This window comes from Schistocerca nitens, chromosome 11 (assembly GCF_023898315.1).
Source record: "Schistocerca nitens isolate TAMUIC-IGC-003100 chromosome 11, iqSchNite1.1, whole genome shotgun sequence".
Lineage (NCBI taxonomy): Eukaryota > Metazoa > Arthropoda > Insecta > Orthoptera > Acrididae > Schistocerca > Schistocerca nitens.
In genome coordinates, this window is record NC_064624.1 from 162,631,093 (window position 1) to 162,651,442 (window position 20,350).

Below are 20,350 nucleotides of genomic sequence, written 5' to 3' on the forward strand. Positions count from 1 at the left end.
ACCTCTAACACCCAGTAGCACGTCCTTGCATTGATGCATGCCTGTATTCGTCGTGGCATAGTATCCACAAGTTCACCAAGGCACTGTTGATCCAGATTGTCCCACTCCTCAACGGCGATTCGGCATAGATTCCTCAGAGTAGTTGCTGGGTCACGTCGTCCATAAACAGCCCCTTTCAATCTACACTAGACATTTTCGATACGGTTGCGAGGTGCCGGGGCTAGCAGTGTATTTAACACTAAATTCTTCTAGGATCTACATATGTAAATGATGCTCTAAGCCCCCCCCTATTCTAACTCCGACTTTTGCTGTTGCACATGGATTAAAAATATACACGAACTGACTGTAATCAACCCTGCAAGTGGAGTAGAAAAGAGTTTGGCACCTGCAATAATTTAATTTGATAAATAAGTTAAATAAAGGAAGGTTTCATTAACGTAGTGAGAAATGATGGGTTGCTCTACCGATTAACAGAATGAAAGTTCTGTCCAAAATAACAATATGATTTATTAAGACTAAACACAAAATAATAAACAAAAACACATGAAACATTTACAATACATCAAATTGGCTCAAACACTGTAAAGGTGAAGTTGTCCCTAAACTAGATTGTGAGGTTTAAGACGAAGTGGTATGTGGAGCCAATTCCTTGCCACTCAAATCTTAAGAGAGACACACAGCTAACCCAACATTAATTGCTGCTACTCAAGACAGAACAAAGTTATAAAAAGACGAACAGGCGCGCTCTGCTGAGCTCTGATTATCACCTAGCAAAATCCCTATCTGCCGGTGCTGCGGACATACATTACCAAACTGTCTTCTTAACTGCCAGAACACGATCTGGCGTACCGGAGGCGATGGCTGGTTGCTTCGACGTCCTCGACCGAAAGGCGAGAGCCGACTACCCTGAGCACCCGTACAGGCCGAACACAGAACATTCCCGCCCCCACGACAGTGGCCGTGGTTAAACGTTCCAATCAGCAACTCGAAAACCGGCGGAAAATTCCACTCTATTGCCGGAGCACTACCATTCTACCAATGGAGATTTTTGGCGCCATTTTCTGCGCTGGTTTTGCTACGTCACGGAGCTACGCCCTGAGCAAGCCAATCACACTTACTATTTTGCAGAAAGCGCGGGAATTTTCCCGCCACAACTGCCTGGGTACACAAGTCATTCCCACGCCTCGCTGGTAGCCCGCCAGAAAGTGTTTTCGCTAAGTTTCTGCGAAGTAACGGAACCTCTAGCCCAGCCGCTACTTCAGGCCCCTCCTGGCGTGTCTCTTGACAATGTCGGCGTCTGCAAAGCATTCACTCGACTGCCTCACACACGTCGGCTTAACCCTCTCGAGATCAGCGGAGCCCGCCTGTCACCGGACCACCTGGGTGACGAGAGACGCTGCGTGGGAAGTCCGCGTGTGAAGGAATAGCAACTTTCCACCGCATGCAATTAGAGAGGAGAATCGTAAGATAGAAATATGAGAGGGGGCTCATGCCACCTCTCACGGTTCATGTCTGCATAACATGCTGGCCACTCTAGTTGAGCAATGTCGTCATCCTGAAGGAAGTAATTCATAAGATGTCGTCCATGAAGACGAATGCCTCGGCCAATATGCTGCTGATATGGTTCCACTATCGGTCGGAGAATGGCATTCATGTATCGTACAGCCGTTACGGCGCCTTCCATGACCGCCAGCGGAATACGTCGGCCCCACATAATGCCACCCCAAAACGACAGGGCAACTCCACCTTCCTGCACTCTATGGACAGCGTGTCTAAGGAGTTCAGCCTGACCAGGTTGCCTCCAAACACCTCTCAGACGATTGTCCAGTTGCGACACTCATCGGTGAAGAGAACGTGATGCCTATCCTGAGTGGTCCATTCGGCATGTTGTTGGGCCCGTCTGTTCCACGCTACATGATGCCGTGTTTGCAAAGAATGACATCATCATGGACGTCGGGAGTGAAGCTGTACATCATGCAGCCTATTACGCACAATTTGAGTCGTAGCTTGACGTCCTGTGGCTGCACGAAAAGCATTATTAAACATGGTGGCATTGATGTCGGGGTTTCTCGGAGTCATAATCCGTAGGTAGCGGTCATCCACTGCAGTAGTAGCCCTCGAGCGGCCTGAGCGAGGCATGTCATCGACCGTTCCTGTCTCTCTCCTCCATGTCTGCACGACATCGCTTTGGTTCACTTCGAGACGCCTAGACACTTCCCTTGTTGAGAGCCCTTCCTGGTACAAAGTAACAATGCGGACTCGATCGAACCGCAGTCTTAACTGTCTAGGCACGGTTGAACTACAGACAACACGAGCCATGTACCTCCTTCCTGGTGGAATGACTGGAACTGATCGGTTGTCGGACTCCTTCTAATAGGCGCTGCTCATGCATGGTTGTTTAAATCTTTTTGTGGATTTAGTGGCAAGGGCTGAACTAATGTCTGAAGTAGTGCTTGAGAGAACTGACACCGTGAGTCCTGCAGGGCTGTCCATAAATCCAAAACAGTACGTGCTGATGGAGATCTCTCCTGAACAGCACGTAGCAAGGCATCCCACATTTACCCAATAATGTTCATATCTGGGGATTTTGATGGGCAGCGGAAGTATTTAAACTCGGAAGAGTGTTCCTGGAGCCACTCTGTTCCAATTCTGGACGTGTGGGGTGTCGCGTTGTCCTGCTGGAATTGCGCAACTCTGTCGGAATGCACAATGGACATGAATGGATGCAGGTGATCAGACAGGATGGTTACGTACGTGTCACCTATCAGAGTCGTATCTAGACGTATCAGCGGTCCCATATCACTCCAACTGCACACGCCCCACACAATTACAGAGCCTCTACCTGCTTGAACAGTCCCCTACTGACATACAGGGTCCTTTGATTCAGGAGGTTGTCTCCATACCCGTACACGTCCATCCGCTTTATGCAATTTGAAACCAGGCTCATATGGCCAGGCGACATGTTTGCAGTGATCAACAGTCCAATGTCGGTGTTGACGGTCCCAGACGAGGCGTAAAGCTTTGTGTCGTGCAGTCATCAGGAGTACACGAGTAGGCCTTCGTCTCCGAAAGCCCATATCGATAATGTTTCGTTGGATGGTTGGCACGCTGACACATTTCGATGGCCCAGCATTGAAACCTGCAGCAATTGGTGGAAGGGCTGCACTTGTTGTCTCGTTGAAGAATTATCTTCAGTCGTCGTTCGTCCCGTTCTTGCAGGACTTTTTTCCGCCCGCACCCATGTCGAAGATTTGATGGTTTACCACATTCCGGATATGCGCGATCCACTCGTGAAATGGTCGTACGGGAAAATCCCCACTTCATCGCTATCTCGGAGGTGCTGTGTCCCATTACTCGTGCGCCGACTATTAACACCACGTTCGAACTCACTTTAACCCTTTGTTTCCTGACATAAGATAAAATTTACTTTTTAACATTTTCTTTGCAGAATTTATGCTATTGTGGCCTCACATGATGGTAGGATTTCTCTTAAAATTTTATTTTATTTTTCACAACTTTTTTCTCTCCTGGTACTCAGAAGTACCGTCAGACTCTATGGACAGAATCACAACATGCGCAGAAAAATGCTCCAATTTTTATAACTTGTACTTTATGCCACATAAATATTAAATATTTTTACATTAGAAAATTAATTAACAGAAATATGATATTTCTGAATTTTTTTTTTAAATTTCGCATAAATTTATTCTAGAGCATCTTCACAATACATAGTAACTTAGCTACACATTTTTGACAGTATATACATATTACACATTTAGTGATACCTGATGAAATTGTAGGAAACAGTTCTTTTTCTCATTGCAGCACAAATACACTTTACATGTACTACATTGAGAATGTGGTCTCGACTGAATTTTATTTTTCGCACACATTTCGCATCGTCCTCTTTTACAACTGAACACTACAAAATGGTTCCCTCGGTTGCCAAGACATACATCCTTCGGAACAGAAAAGCTATCCTTCCTTCCCTTTGGGAGAGTTATTTCATCTTTATCAGAGTTTCTCTTTTTGAGATTTGTCACTTGCTGTTCATTCATTAGCCCTAGTGCCACAGCACGCCTGAATTCCAGCAGTGGCAGTGCCCCATGTAGATCACTGAAAATGACGTAAGCATTGACAAAAGCAATTTCTATTGCTCCCCAGAAGAGACGGTGCCACCATTTCTTTGATCGCTTGTCAAGACCATAAGTTCAACGTAATCTGTCTGCATGATCCACACCACCCATGTTTTTATTGTAATCACATACAATAACTGGACATGGTATAGTCATACTAGTTCCATCTTCCTGTTTTCTTGTCACTACGCTCTGTTCAGTGCCATGGAAGTTTGACGCAAAATACACTACTTTATTTTCCTTCCATTGAAATACTGTTAGGTCTAAAGATGACTCTCTGTGATTTGATTTAGACATTTTTCTTTAGGTCATTTGCCTGGCAAACCTTTCCTGTTTTAAGATTCAAAAAACAGCCGACCAGTTGCAAAGGATAAAGTAATCTTTACCTAGGTTTCGATAGATTTAAATCTATCTTCTTCAGAAGGCGGCAGTATTACATTAACATGGAGTGATATGTCATTGTCGTTTTACAAACATCTGCATAACTCCATTAGTCCAAATAAAATATAGCCCTGAGAATAGGGTTTGTCAGACAAATAGAAATAAGTACATAGAAGTTGGAGAGCGCATAAGCGACGGATCTATCGAAACCTAGGTAAAGATTACTTTATCCTTTGCAACTGGTCGGCTGTTTTTTGAATCTTATTACGTGGAACCGTTGCTGTTGCGCAGCTATGTTTAAAATACCTTTCCTGTTTGTTCTAATTGTTCCACAGGCAAATGTATTTATGGATTTCTGTGTGAGAAAAAGTGGACAGAACAACTAGTGAGAGGTAACGCACTGTCGCTACAATGAAGTGTTCGCACAACCTGACGGTACTACTAAGTCCGCCTTATATTTTCCACTTTATCTCATTCACTTGTAACGTAATGCTTCAAACTATTATAGAAAAACAAAGAAGGTAACTACGTACAACGGAAAACTCAACGGAAGTTTCAATAAATTGCGCACAAATTCAGGCAACTCCATGGAAACAAGCACATACAATCTTCTGTTTTCACAGCAGCGCGCGAAAAACAATTTCAAGCTCTGACCGCCAGAGAGGTCTATGTATTGCACAATAACATCTATGAAACAGTAGAGCAGAGTTACTGTTACGTACCGACAGGCTCTCAGATCACGAAACTGCACCACGAGAAAATAATGAGAGTCAAAACTTACTGGTACTTTTAAGTACCGTCAGGCAACAAAGGGTTAATCTTGATAACCTGCGCCAGTCACTTGTTGTCATGCCGGCCGCGGTGGTCTAGCGGTTCTGGCGCTGCAGTCCGGAACCGCGGGACCGCTACGGTCGCAGGTACGAATCCTGCCTCGGGCATGGGTGTGTGTGATGTCCTTAGGTTAGTTAGGTTTAAGTAGTTCTAAGTTCTAGGGGACTGATGACCTAAGATGTTGAGTCCCATAGTGCTCAGAGCCATTTGAACCATTTGAACTTGTTGTCATAAATAGGTGTTGTCAGCCGCAACGCCGTGTTCCACCTATTTACGTATCTCTGTATTTGAATACACACGCCTATACCAGTTTCTTTGGCGCTTCAGTGTATAATGCATTGTGTCAAGTAAAGTAACATTATACATGTTGTCATGTCGTATAACATGACGCATACCATCATTTCATCCAGCGTGGTTCAAATGGCTCCGAGCACTATGGCACTTAACATCTGAGGTCATTAGTCGCCTAGAACTTCGAACTACTTAAACGTAACTAACCTAAGGACATCACACACATCCATGCCCGAGGCAGGATTCGAACCTGCGACCGTAGCGGTCACGCGGTTCCAGACTGTAGCGCCCAGAACCGCACGGCCACTCCGGCCGGCATCCAGCATGACATTTCTCATGTCCAGTGTGACATAATGTGTTTAGGATACGTGCGTCCCCACTCCGGGATACTCTCTAGAAGCGCATAAATTTTTGTGTATTTGTTCTTAGACCGCTCACAACACATGCAGCAGGAGGTGACTTTGGGGAAGAAATGATCACCAAGGGGCTAAAATGAACTATTCCACCGCCCCAGAAACAACAAAAAAATTAGCTTCCCCTTACCCCCCCCCTCCCCCCGCAATACAAAATTCACCCTCAGCAATTTTATCCCACAGAAAATTATTTTAGCTATTTGATGTATGCTCCTTAGCGGTAAGATGTTATATATTGTTTACTATGGTTAGCCGGCCGAAGTGGCCGTGTGGTTCTAGGCGCTGCAGTGTGGAACCGCGAGGCAGCTACGGTCGCCGGTTCGAATCCTGCCTCGGGCATGGATGTGTGTGATGTCCTTCGGTTAGTTAGGTTTAACTAGTTCTAAGTTCTAGGGGACTAATGACCTCAGAAGTTGAGTCCCATAGTGCCCAGAGCCATTTGAACCATTTTTACTATGGTTACTGAATATTCTGGACTTTTGGGCACAAGATAAGGGACTCTAGCGTATAAATTTCAAGATGCAGGTTTGCCACCATCTTGCAGCTACGAGAGCTCACTGCGCTGAGAATGTAGTAGTGTTGAATCGTAAGAAAGCACGATTATCTCAAGATGTTTTGGTTGGAATATCTTTGAAGCTGCCAGGTAACTTCGCCCACGACATATACGCCTTCCTTTACACTATAACAGGGATATTCTTCATTATGGTTCCCAACTTTAACTCTCTCATAATTTTGACATTTGACCGCTGTATCTTCGCAACCGATGGTTTTTTTTTGTTTTTTGTTTTTTTACTCTTTCGACGACTGACTTTGGCATACATCTCTTTATTCACTTTTGAACAATTGAAATCTGGATTCGCAGGGCAGAGTGGATCAGGTTATGGTTGTGGAGGGGGCCGTAATCATTTACTGTTAGTTGCTCAAAACACACAAACTATTTTCCTGCCGGCCGGTGTGGCCGAGCGGTTCTAGTCGCTTCAGTTCGGAACCGCGCTGCTGCTATGGTCGCAGGTTCGAATCGTGCCTCGGGCATGGATGTGTGTGATGTCCTTAGGTTAGTTAGGTTTAAGTAGTTCTAAGTTCTAAGGGACTGATGACCTCAGATGTTAAGTCCCATAGTGCTCAGAGCCATTTGAACCAATTATTTATCTAAGAACCACTTAATTAGACATTGCCTTAAAAGTATCAAATTAAAACAACACGGCTGAAGGCCAAGTTAAGAAAACCTCCTGGGCTGAAGGCCCATCACCACACCTAAAACAAGAACGGCTGAAGGTCTGAACACAAGTTATAAAAATTACTTTAAAAAATTCACGTGGCTGTAGGCCTTACTTAAAAATATTTCATGTAAAAGCTCGCCTGAAGGCCACACACTGGACATTGGACAACTCAGGACTCAGGGCCTGGATAACAAGAATTTCAGATAGAAAAAACTTTCAAAGAAATGGTTCAAATGGCTCTGAGCACTATGGGACTTAACATCTGTGGTCATCAGTCCCCTAGAACTTAGAACTACTTAAACCTAACTAACCTAAGGACATCACACACATCCGTGCCCGAGGCAGGATTCGAACCTGCGACCGTAGCAGTCACGCGGTTCCTGACTGAGCGCCTAGAGAGAAAATACTTTCACAATTTTAGTTACCAAACAAATCAAATTTTAATTTAAGTTAGCTGAAGACCTTATTTTGAAGTTCAAAAAAACAAATTAATAGACGGCTGAAGGCCTCGCACAGCAAATCAGGCTAAAATGAAAATCACAAACTAAACCCAACACAACAGCACTGCTCAGAAGTGTTCCAAGGGTCAGCCTGAGGTGGTAGCTCTAATGTAAGGTGGGATGAGACAGGCAGCCGAGAGTAAGGTTAAATAATCGGGTGGCAACCCGACCCAGGGACAGCTTAAGGACCGACCAACAACCTACTCATTGCCCTTCCCCCGACTGCGCACCCTCCGGCAGTCTTTTAATCTCCCGGGCACTTTGCCTTTGGTTTTATGTGACGATGCCGCCATGGCTGATGACGTTTTAAATTTTATCCGTGGTGGTCCTTTTTATCGTTCTATTTAGGGAGGTCCTGCCCCTTTCCCTTTCTGTGTCTTTTGTCCTCGCGTCTCTCAATATTTGTTGTTGTTTTGGTGTGTCGTCGGATGGTTGACTCTTTCCCTTTTTTTTGTTCTCGTGCTCAGTCAACCGGTCTCCGGCCATCTTCTTTTCTTCTGTTTCTTTCTGTGTTCCTCTGTACTCTTCTTGTCTGTAGTGTTAGTTGCTGCATTTGTGTTCTTTTAGTGCCTGGGGAGGGGGGGAGTCTCCTCCCCCCTTTCGTTTTTACCTGCTCCGCCGATTTTCGGCTCGCCTGTTTTTGGAATGGGGGAGTGATGACCTTCGCTGTTTAGTCCCCCTTATACATCCCAACAACCACCACCAGCACCACCACCCGGCCAATGATACGAAAATGGAAAATATCAGCTGAGGATGAAGATACCAGCATCACTACGTCTTCAAAATTGGCGTCTAAAAACAACCAAGGCACAACAAGCACACTTAAGAAAAAAATATGAACAAACAACTAAAAGGCTGAAAACTTCCTGGCAGATTAAAACTGTGTGCCGGGCCGAGACTCGAACTCGGGACCTTTACTTTATGCAGGCAAGTGCTCTACCGAGCCACCCAAGCACGACTCACGCCCGGTCCTCACAGCTTTACTTCTGCCAGTATCTCGTCTCCTACCTTCCAAACTTCACAGAAGCTCTCCTGCGACCTTGCAGAACTAGCACTCCCGAAAGAAAGGATATTGCGGAGACATGGCTTAGCCACAGCCTGGGGGATGTTTTCGGAATGAGAATCTGGAGCACTTGCCCGCAAAAGGCAATGGTCCCGAGTTCGAGTCTCGGCCCGGCACACAGTTTTAATCTGCCAGGAAGTTTCATATCGGCGCACACTTCGCTGCAGAGTGAAAATCTCATTCTGGGAACTAAAAGGCTGTCACACCACACGCCGTGCCAGACAGCATCAACACGGTGGTGAAAAACACACTGCCGGAAAACTACGCTAACGAACAGGGCAGGTAACTGGGGCGTTACACGCCACGAGGCAGAAAATACCACTGGCGAACTGCACTGATAAGTAACAACCAATTTAATAGTTAAAGACCACACAGTAAGGCAGCTGCAAAATTTCGCTGTCTCCAACACTCCACACGGAAGCAACCACTGGCAGTGAACAAAGAGATGTCACAGTTAAGGTTTCATAACGGGTTAAGGGGCTCCGGAACGCCCTATACTTGCAATGTTAAAATAACGCTTATAAATTACATCTTTCCTCACAAAGTATTTGAGGTAGGAAGTTGAACTTTTTACAGATTATTTATTGGAATATGGGCTACAACTTAACACAGGGATTTTACAAAATTTTAGTTCAGTTATTAAATATGATTTTTTTTCAATTGTAATGAAAATTCACAACATTTTTTTGCAATTTTTTAGTTATATATTCAAAAATATACAGTTTTTTGGAAAAAGGCTGTGTTAAATTATGCAGAAGGTACTGTGTAACATTTACTGAAAGTTTGAAACAAATATGTTTGCAAGATCCTTAGAAAACATGTAATTAGTATGAGAAAATAAAAGTTTTGGGAATCGAGCGACAAAGATTGGATTAACTTTTTAGTGCATTCCAGGTCCATAGGATGGATTATCTTCATCCTCTGCAAACTCCTCCTCCAGCTTTCTCTTGTTCCTCCTCCTGTTTACTCTTGCTTGTATTTCTAGACTCTTTACAGCCCTGTCTGCAGCCCGAAGGCGTTCCTTGTTTAAAGCAAGCATCGCTCGTTGTTGTGTTCGTAGATTTTGCTACCATTTTCTTCAGTTGCAGTTACTGCAACACTGTTGCAAAAGGTGGTCATGTGTGAACACTTATCACATTTCAGTTGTATTTCACTAGCAAGTCCTACGTGCTTTATTATGCAGAGTTCCAGACCAACTTCACTACAATGAATACATCTTACACAGTTTGAAAAAATTCCTTTGAGAACCGACATATCGAATATTTCATTCACATCCGATTCGCCCACAAAACATTCATAGTTTTCACTCATTGAACCAAGCTTCTTCTGTGAAGTATTTTCTTTCCCACTTTGACTGCTATGGGCAGGTGTACTTGAGAGGTTAGGTTCACTCATTTGGTTATCGTCTTTATTGTTTACAGTAATAACACATACCTTTGGCTTTCCAACATTTCTCCTTTTCTTAAAAGCCTTCAGAGGATTCAACAATACAGAGACTCAAGAAACACAATTAATTACGAATATTTTCGAGATAACGACAGAGTAAATAAACATGAAACAATCGACAATCACACCAGCGATATATATTGAACCATCACAGGTTAGCCACAACACATACTTTATCTCACATCACTAAAATGTACCTGATGAACACGGGCGTTAATAATAACACCATTTGACAGCAGTTTAACAGCGCCACAGTGGGTCACGCCCATGTAGAACACATTTCAAAAAAAAATTAAAAATAGTTGTAGTCTTCGGAATTGAATAAATTATATATCTATTAAAAGGTAATAGTCTGCAGATTCAGAAAACGCAAAAAAGTAAAAATTGAACTTTTCATGATTTTGAGCCTTTCCGGAGCCCCTTAACTGATCACTCAACTTCAGTGTCCAGGTACACTGGGGAACGAACTTTGTCGCTCTCACAGCTAGCGCCTCAGATCCGACCACGCGTGAACGCCGCCAGCGGTCCCGGCCTGACTTTGCACCACGGAGACTTCCTCGCTGCTCCGTCCCATCCGAGCGACTACCTCAATCCAGCATGCAGACAGCATTGAAATAGCTGCTCAGTCAAAACCCCACAAGCTACGCATGGTTCCGCGAAAACACTTCTACAGACAACTCGCTCAATATTAAAACCAGTCACTGTGCAACAACTAGGAGGAATCACAAGTCGACACACACACAGAGAACCGAGAAGCGGTCGGCGACCAAATACACGTCGCCCGATGAGACGACCGACCGAACGACCAACCAACCAAGGTCGTCCCCAATGAAGTCATTTATTTATTTATTTAAATGTCAAATTCCGTAGGACCAAATTGAGGAGCAAATCTCCAAGGTCATGGAACGTGTCAGTACATGAACTTACAACATAAGAAGTAATAACAGATAAAAATAAATGTTCATGAACCTGAAAGAAAATCAGTCCCTAAGTTTAAGCAAACGCTATCAGCAATACAATGAGAATCATCTTAATTTTTCAAGGAACTCCTCGACAGAATAGAAGGAGTGACCTATGAGGAAACTCTTCAGTTTCGATTTGAAAGCGCGTGGATTACTGCTAAGATTTTTGAATTCGAGTGGCAGCTTATTGAAAATGGATGCAGCAGTATACTGCACACCTTTTTGCACAAGAGTTAAGGAAGTCCGATCCAAATGGAGGTTTGATTTCTGCCGAGTATTAACTGAGTGAAAGCTGCTTATTGTTCGAAATAAACTAACATTGTTAACAAGAAACGACAGTAAGAAATATATATATTCAGAGGCCAATGTCAAAATACCCAGACTCGTGAAAAGAGGTCGACAAGAGGTTCGTGAACTCACACCACTTATTGCCGAAACCGCCCGTTTCTGAGCCAAAAATATCCTTCTAGAATGGGAAGAGTTACCCCAAAACATAATACCATACGACATAAGTGAATGAAAATAAGCACACTAATTCAAAAAATGGCTCTGAGCACTATGGGACTCAACTGCTGAGGTCATTAGTCCCCTAGAACTTAGAACTAGTTAAACCTAACTAACCTAAGGACATCACACACATCCATGCCCGAGGCAGGATTCTAACCTGCGACCGTAGCGGTCTTGCGGCTCCAGACTGCAGCGCCTTTAACCGCACGGCCACTTCGGCCGGCGTATTCGATGTTAATAAAGGACTGTTCTTCTGATATCTGGTACGACCAAAGAATGGAATGTTTCATTTTAAGTGAGCCCACGTCATCGCTACCTCGGAGACGCTGTGTCCCCATCGCTCGTGCGTCGACTATACCACTAAGTGAAAATGGCAGTATTAAGTCTTTGAACAAGATCCTGAACGTGGGCTTTCCACGAGAGGTTTCTGTCTATCTGAACACCTAGGAATTTGAACTGTTCAGTTTCACTAATCATATACCCGTTCTGTGGGATTAAAACGTCAGATTTTCTTGAATTGTGCGTTAGGAACTGTAAAAACTGAGTATTACTGTGATTTAACGTTAGTTTATTTTCTACAAGCCATGAACTGAGGTCATGTACTGCTCTACTTGAAACCGAGTCAATGTTGCACACAACATCTTTACTACCAAGATAGTGTCATCAGCAAACAGAAATATTTTAGAGTTACCCATAATACTAGAGGGCATATCATTTATATAAATAAGGAACAGGCGTGGCCCCAACACTGATCCCTGGGGCACCCCCCACTTGACTGTATACCCCACTCAGATCCCACATCACAGCCGTTATGCTGCCTGTTGCTAAAGAGGTGAACCAATTGTGAGCTACTCCCCTTATTCCGTAATGGTCCAACTTCTGGAGCAAAATTGTGTGATCAACACAGTCAAATGCCTTTGTTAAATCAAAAAATACCCAAGCGTTCGAAACTTTTTGTCTAGCCCATCCAGTACCTCACAGAGAAAAGAGAATATAGCATTTTCAGTTGTCAAACGACTTCTAAAGCCGAACTGTACATTTGATAGCAAATCGTGTGATATAAAATGATCAATTAACCTTACATACACAGCCTTTTCGATAACTTGTACAAACACTGATGGCATAGAAATAGGTCTAAAATTATCTACATTATCCCTTTCTCCCTTTTTATAAAGCGGTTTTACTACTGAGTACATTAATCGTTCAGGAAACTGGCCATTCCTAAAGGAAAAATTACAAATGTGGCTAAATACGGGCTAACATGTGCAGCACAGTACTTTAATATTCTACTAGACACTCCATCATAACCATGACAGTCCTTTAGTCTTCAGTGATTTGATTATTGTCTCAATCTCCCTCTTGTCTGTATCACAGAGGAGTATTTCAGACGTCAATCTCGGAAAGGCATTTGGTAAGAAATTTATATGATTTCCTGTACATACTAAATTTTTATTTAATTCACCAGCAATGCTCAGAAAATGGTTGTTATATACTGCACATATATCTGATTTATCAGTAACAGAAATATTTTTACTGCAAACTGACTTTATATCGTCAACCTTGTGCTGCTGACCAGGCACTTCCTTCATAACTGACCATATGATTTTAATTTTATCCTGTGAATTAGCTATTCTATTTGCATACCACATACTCTTTGCCTTCCTAATAACATTTTTAAGCACCTTACAATACTGTTTGTAATGGACTATTGTAGGTTGATTGTGACTACTTCTAACATTTTGATATAATTCCCGCTTTGTTCTACAAGATATCCTTTATCCCACTAGTCAGCCATCCAGGCTACCAATTACTGCTAGTAACCGTTAAGAATGTTCTAACGGAAAGCAGCTCTCAAATAGCACGAGAAATGAGTTAAGGAAAGCACTGTATTTACCATCTATGTTATCGGCACTATAAATGTCCTGCCACTCTTGCTCCTTGACAAGGTTTAAAAAACTCTTGCTGTTGGGTTAACTTTCCTACATAGTTTGTAATCATATGCGACATTTGTTTGAGTTCAAAAGCCTTCCAGTGTTAAAATTTGTGATCATGGTCTGAAACGCCATTCACCCTTTTAGTAACAGAATGCCCTCACTGCTGCTCCATTCCCTATTGAACATACGACGACCTGGAAATACTAGCGGTCGCTCCAAAGATAGTGCGACAGTGCTCTTGTCGATAAGCGCTGCTGCTGCCACTCACGGGCAGGCAAGTCAGCAACTTAGTAACGCCAGTAGATCGAATAAGAAACAGGACGGCAGTCCCACAAAGACAAGATGTTGTTGTTGTTGTTGTTGTGGTCTTCAGTCCTGAGACTGGTTTGATGCAGTTCTCCATGCTACTCTATCCTGTGCAAGCTTCTTCATCTCCCAGCACCTACTGCAGCCTACATCCTTCTGAATCTGCTTACTACATTCATATCTTGGTCTCCTACGATTTTTACCCTCCACACTGCCCTCCAATACTAAATTGGTGATCCCTTGATGCCTCAGAACTTGTCCTACCAACCGATCCCTTCTTCTACTGAAGTTATGCCACAAGTTTCTCTTCTCCCTGATTCTATTCAATACCTCCTCATTAGTTACGTGATCTACCCATCTAAGCTTGAGCATTCTTCTGTAGCACCACATTTCGAAAGCTTCTATTCTCTTCTTGTCTACACCACTTATCGTCCATGTTTCACTTCCATACATGGCTACACTCCATACAAATACTTTCAGAAACGACTTCCTGACACTTAAATCTATACTCGATGTTTACAAATTTCTCTTCTTCAGAAAGGCTTTCCTTGCCATTGCCAGTCTACATTTTATATCCAAGACAAGATGTCAAGCAATAAACGGCAGAAACACTTGCCGTGCACAGCTCGACAATGTTGCTTATACTGTGGCGACAGGGAACGGTTTCACAAAAGAAAAGACGTATTTGTGCAACTTATTACAAATTTTCAACCGATTCCAGCAAGTATAAAATATGGTAGCAGCTCGCTTTAAAATCCTCCCAGAAAAACTTTTTTTTTTGTGCACATAAAATACGAGCAAAGCCAAATTCTTTAAGCAAGTTATCAATTTTACCGTATGTGGTGTGTGTACTGTAAGACTTTCAGTACACACACCATTAGATTATTTGACTTGTCGCTCTAACGAAGTAAGTGAGTGTCAGCAATATGTCTCGTGGTCTTATCGTGGCGTGTTTATCTTCTGCCGTTAGGTCAGATGATAGAAATGCCACTTGCACACTTGGAGTAGCAGATTGACGGTGACCAACTTTAAACAGAACTAGATTAATTTTCACACACATTTATTAAAAGAATAACAAGCATAAACATTACTTAACTTGTTTCTGGATGCTATTTACAATTGACAATCTGAAGTTCCTTTGGTATTGGTACGTTAATCTTATTCTCACATATATCTCTGATACTTGACGAAAGTGTCTATACATTTATCTTCATGGCTATGTACAGGAATATGGTAATCTTATTAGGCGCAGACGGAAACTTGACTATAGTCTGGTACAGACAAATGTGGAACTCGTACAGACTGGTACAGACTAGCGCAGACAAATGCAGACTGATTAATCGGAGGTCTGTAGACTCGTTATAATACCTCGAGCGTTCAGGTATCACTGCGCGAGTCTGATCCGCAACGAGAAAAGGTTCTACATTAGCAGCAATCTCATTGGCTGCGATACATATTAATCCGCGGATCGGCGGAAGCAGAATTTGGTCCGTCTCTAAGGCAGCGCCATCTCGTAGTGCGGAGACGGACGAGCGCTGCGCCTGCGCTATTGTGCTTAGCGGGGCGCGCTCTAGTGGGAAAGTGGTGTACGCGCTGACTATGCGGAACTATGTACACAACACCGTATTAATTCATTTTTTTTTTACTTTCATTTAAGCTGTTTCTGTGCATTTAGTTCACATAAGAACGAATTTACGTGGTACATTTAGTTCGACTTTCAATCATCGTATCTCGACAACGGATAAAGATAAGTAGATAAAAAATTTCGTCTTTAATTCATCCAGGTATCTACATCCGTGAACCGATTCGTAGCCACACGGTCTGAGGCGCCTTGTTTCGGTTCGCGAGGCTCCTCCTGTCGGAGGTTTGCGTACTCCCTCGGGCATGCGTGTATGTGTTGTCCATAGTGTAACTTAATTTAAGTTAGATTAAGTAGCCTAGGGAACGATGAGTGTGTAAAATCTTATGGGACTTAACTGCTAAGGTCATCAGTCCATAAGCTTACACACTACTGAACCTACATTATCCTAAGGACAAACACACACACACCCACGCCCGAGGGAGGACTCTAACCTCGCCGGGACCAGCCTCACGGTCCATGACTGCAGCGCCTTGGGCCGCTCGGCTAGGGAACGATGACCTCAGCAGTTTGGTCCCACAGCAACTTACCGCTACGACCGATTCGTTCAAGTTTTAAAGCTTGGTGTGCTTGAACGAAAAATTCAAATGAAGGATGAATTTTTCAGACTGTTATAAATTATCTTAGAGCAATACACCGGTGGACCAAATCTGAACCATCGGTCGCGCTCCAGGCTCAAGTTGGTAGAGGGTGACTGTTTTTACGCTTAAAATCAGACCGGTGCATTAATTTCAACGTAATTGAAATCTCTTAAAAAATAAATTAATCGACCCTCCGCAAACCGCGTTTCTGTGCACAGCCTTTTCATCCATATTCGTCAGAACGCTTCCGTGGTGTAACGATTATTTCATAAATTATTACCTGCACAAAAAAAAAATCCCCTTGGTCTTCTGCAGAACTCTTGCGACGCTATTCAGAACTGTGATCGTAATATTTTTGCAAAGTGGCAAATAAATTTTTGCGAGATCAAAATTTTTACGAGTGCCTTGGTTTCCTTTGCGATATTGTGAAGAACTATACAGGTTTTGTACAGGGAACACTAGAAATAAAGCATATCTATCAACAACTGTGAAAGAAATGTGTATTTGTCGAATGTCGTGTGCCAGCTACGCTGGACTCACAATATTCTGTGGTAATGCCCTATGCTGACGTCAGTCCAGAATAGTTTTGGTGCACGGATATGCCGGAATCTAAGCTCTTTCGTTGCCGATTGATCGGATGTCTGGAGATGCGCAGGAAGCTCGGGATAAGGATATCCGGCCTGACAGAGAAAAGTTTACATTCAACTCGACCGTGAGAGAAGCGATGTACGACATATTCCATCGGCTTCTGCCATCTTCGGATCCACTCGTCTCGAGATTCCAGAAAATGACAACCGAGGACGTACGTAAACAGACGTCACCTGCTTTACGAACCATCTTCCGAAAGCGATAGTGACGCAAGCGGCAAATGTGCGTTTACGACTGAAAAATGTACAATATCGAATAAAACATTTCATTACAGCAATTACAGGTTCTAATTCGTTATCATCGAGCTCAAAGTCCGTACACATTACACAAATGGAAGTACACACACCTACATCTACATCTACATTTATACTCCGCAAGCCACCCAACGGTGTGTGGCGGAGGGCACTTTACGTGCCACTGTCATTATCTCCCTTTCCTGTTGCAGTCGCGTATGGTTTGCGGGAAGAACGACTGCCGGAAAGCCTCCGTGCGCGCTCGAATCTCTCTAATTTTACATTCGTGATCTCTTCGGGAGGTATAAGTAGGGGCAAGCACTATATTCGATACCTCATCCAGAAACGCAACCTCTCGAAACCTGGACAGCAAGGTACACCGCGATGCAGAGCGCCTCTCTTGCAGACTCTGCCACTGGAGTTTGCTAAACATCTCCGTAACGCTATTTCGCTTACCAAATAACCCTGTGAGGAAACGCGCCGCTCTTCTTTGGATCTTCTCTATCTCCTCCGTCAACCCGACCTGGTACGGATCATACTCTGATGAGCAATACTCAAGTATAGGTCGAACGAGTGTTTTGTAAGCCACCTCCTTTGTCGATGGACTACATTTTCTAAGGACTCTCCCAATGAATCTCAACCTGGTACCCGTCTTACCAACAATTAATTTTATATGATCATTCCACTTCAAAGCTAATGCAGTGAGCGCTCAGCTACTATCTGCTCTCTTCTGCAAGAAGGAAGTCAGTACCAAGACTAAGTTATCTGTGCACCGTTCAATCTTTCGACCAACTTTGTTGTATGGGAGCGAAAGCTGGGTGGATTCAGGTTACCTTATCAACAAGGTTGAGGTTACGGATATGAAAGTAGCTAGGATGATTGCAGGTACTAGTAGATGGGAACAATGGCAGGAGGGTGTCCACAATGAGGAAATCAAAGAAAAACTGGGAATGAACTCTATAGATGTAGCAGTCAGGGCGAACAGGCTTAGATGGTGGGGTCATGTTACACGCATGGGAGAAGCAAGGTTACCCAAGAGACTCGTGGGTTCAGCAGTAGAGGGTAGGAGGAGTCGGGGCAGACCAAGGAGAAGGTACCTGGATTCGGTTAAGAATGATTCTGAAGTAATAGGTTTAACATCAGAAGAGGCACCAATGTTAGCACTGAACAGGGGATCATGGAGGAATTTTATAAAGGAGGCTATGCTCCAGACTGAACGCTGAAAGGCATAATCAGTCTTAAATGATGATGATGATTCCACTTCAAATCGTTCCGCACGCATACTCCACAGATATTTTACAGAAGTAACTGCTACCAGTGTTTGTTCCGCTATCATATAATCATACAACAAAGGATCCTTCTTTCTATGTATTCGCAATACATTACACTTATCTATGACACACACACATTATATATATATATATATATATATATATATATATATATATATATATATATATATATATAGAGAGAGAGAGAGAGAGAGAGAGAGAGAGAGAGAGAACTACTGCAGACACACGTCTGATTCACCATCCTAACAACAACAAAATAAATGGAAATCGTGCTTTACTTTAACCTCGTATAGTTCTGCGATGGCTTCATATCAGCGAAGTTGCTAAATTGCAGGCAAAATCTTTTATTAGCTGTAACTCAGTAACTAAACAACTTTTTTCTTTAGTTTTATTTGTACAATAACATATTAAAAATTTGCATATCTTCGTGAATCACCCTGTATGATTGCTAAATATAGAGCTATTGTATCAGCATACTTTGACTGGTATACAATCTGCGAAACCGATTTACTGGTCGCCAAGTGCCCGCTCGTGTACCCTGGATGACTGCACGACACAGAGCTTTACGCCTCGCCTGGGCGTCAACACCGACATTGGACTGTCGATGACTGGAAACTTGATGCCCGGTCGGAGTGGCCGTGCGGTTCTAGGCGCTACAGTCTGGAACCGCGCGACCGCTACGGTCGCAGGTTCGAATCCTGCCTCGGGCATGGATGTGTGTGATGTCCTCAGGTTAGTTAGGTTTAAGTAGTTGTAAGTTCTAGGGGACTGATGACCACAGCAGTTAAGTCCCATAGTGCTCAGAGCCATTTGAACCATTTTTTTGAACTGGAAACATGTTGGCTAGTCGGACGGGTCTCGTTTCAAATTGTACGAGGGCAGTTCCATAAGTAATGCAACACATTTTTTTTCTGAAACAGGGGTTGTTTTATTCAGCATTGAAATACACCAGGTTATTCCCCAATCTTTTAGCTACACAACACTATTTTTCAACGTAATCTCCATTCAATGCTACGGCCTTACGCCACCTTGAAATGAGGGCCTGTATGCCTGCACGGTACCATTCCACTGGTCGATGTCGGAGCCAACGTCGTACTGCATCAATAACTTCTTCATCATCCGCGTAGTGCCTCCCACGGATTGCGTCCTTCATTGGGCCAAACATATGGAAATCCGACAGTGCAAGATCGGGGCTGTAGGGTGCATGAGGAAGAACAGTCCACTGAAGTTTTGTGAGCTCCTCTCGGGTGCGAAGACTTGTGTGAGGTCTTGCGTTGTCATGAAGAAGGAGAAGTTCGTTCAGATTTTTGTGCCTACGAACACGCTGAAGTCGTTTCTTCAATTTCTGAAGAGTAGCACAATACACTTCAGAGTTGATCGTTTGACCATGGGGAAGGACATCGAACAGAATAACCCCTTCAGCGTCCCAGAAGACGGTAACCGTGACTTTACCAGCTGAGGGTATGGCTTTAAACTTTTTCTTGGTAGGGGAGTGGGTGTGGCGCCACTCCATTGATTGCCGTTTTGTTTCAGGTTCGAAGTGATGAACCCATGTTTCATCGCCTGTAACAATCTTTGACAAGAAATTGTCACCCTCAGCCACATGACCAGCAAGCAATTCCGCACAGATGGTTCTCCTTTGCTCTTTATGGTGTTCGGTTAGACAACGAGGGACCCAGCGGGAACAAACCTTTGAATATCCCAACTGGTGAACAATTGTGACAGCACTACCAACAGAGATGTCAAGTTGAGCACTGAGTTGTTTGATGGTGATCCGTCGATCATCTCGAACGAGTGTGTTCGCACGCTCCGCCATTGCAGGAGCCACAGCTGTGCACGGCCGGCCCGCACGCGGGAGATCAGACAGTCTCGCTTGACCTTGCGGCGATGAGGACACACGCTTTGCCCAACGACTCACCGTGCTTTTGTCCACTGCCAGATCACCGTAGACATTCTGCAAGCGCCTA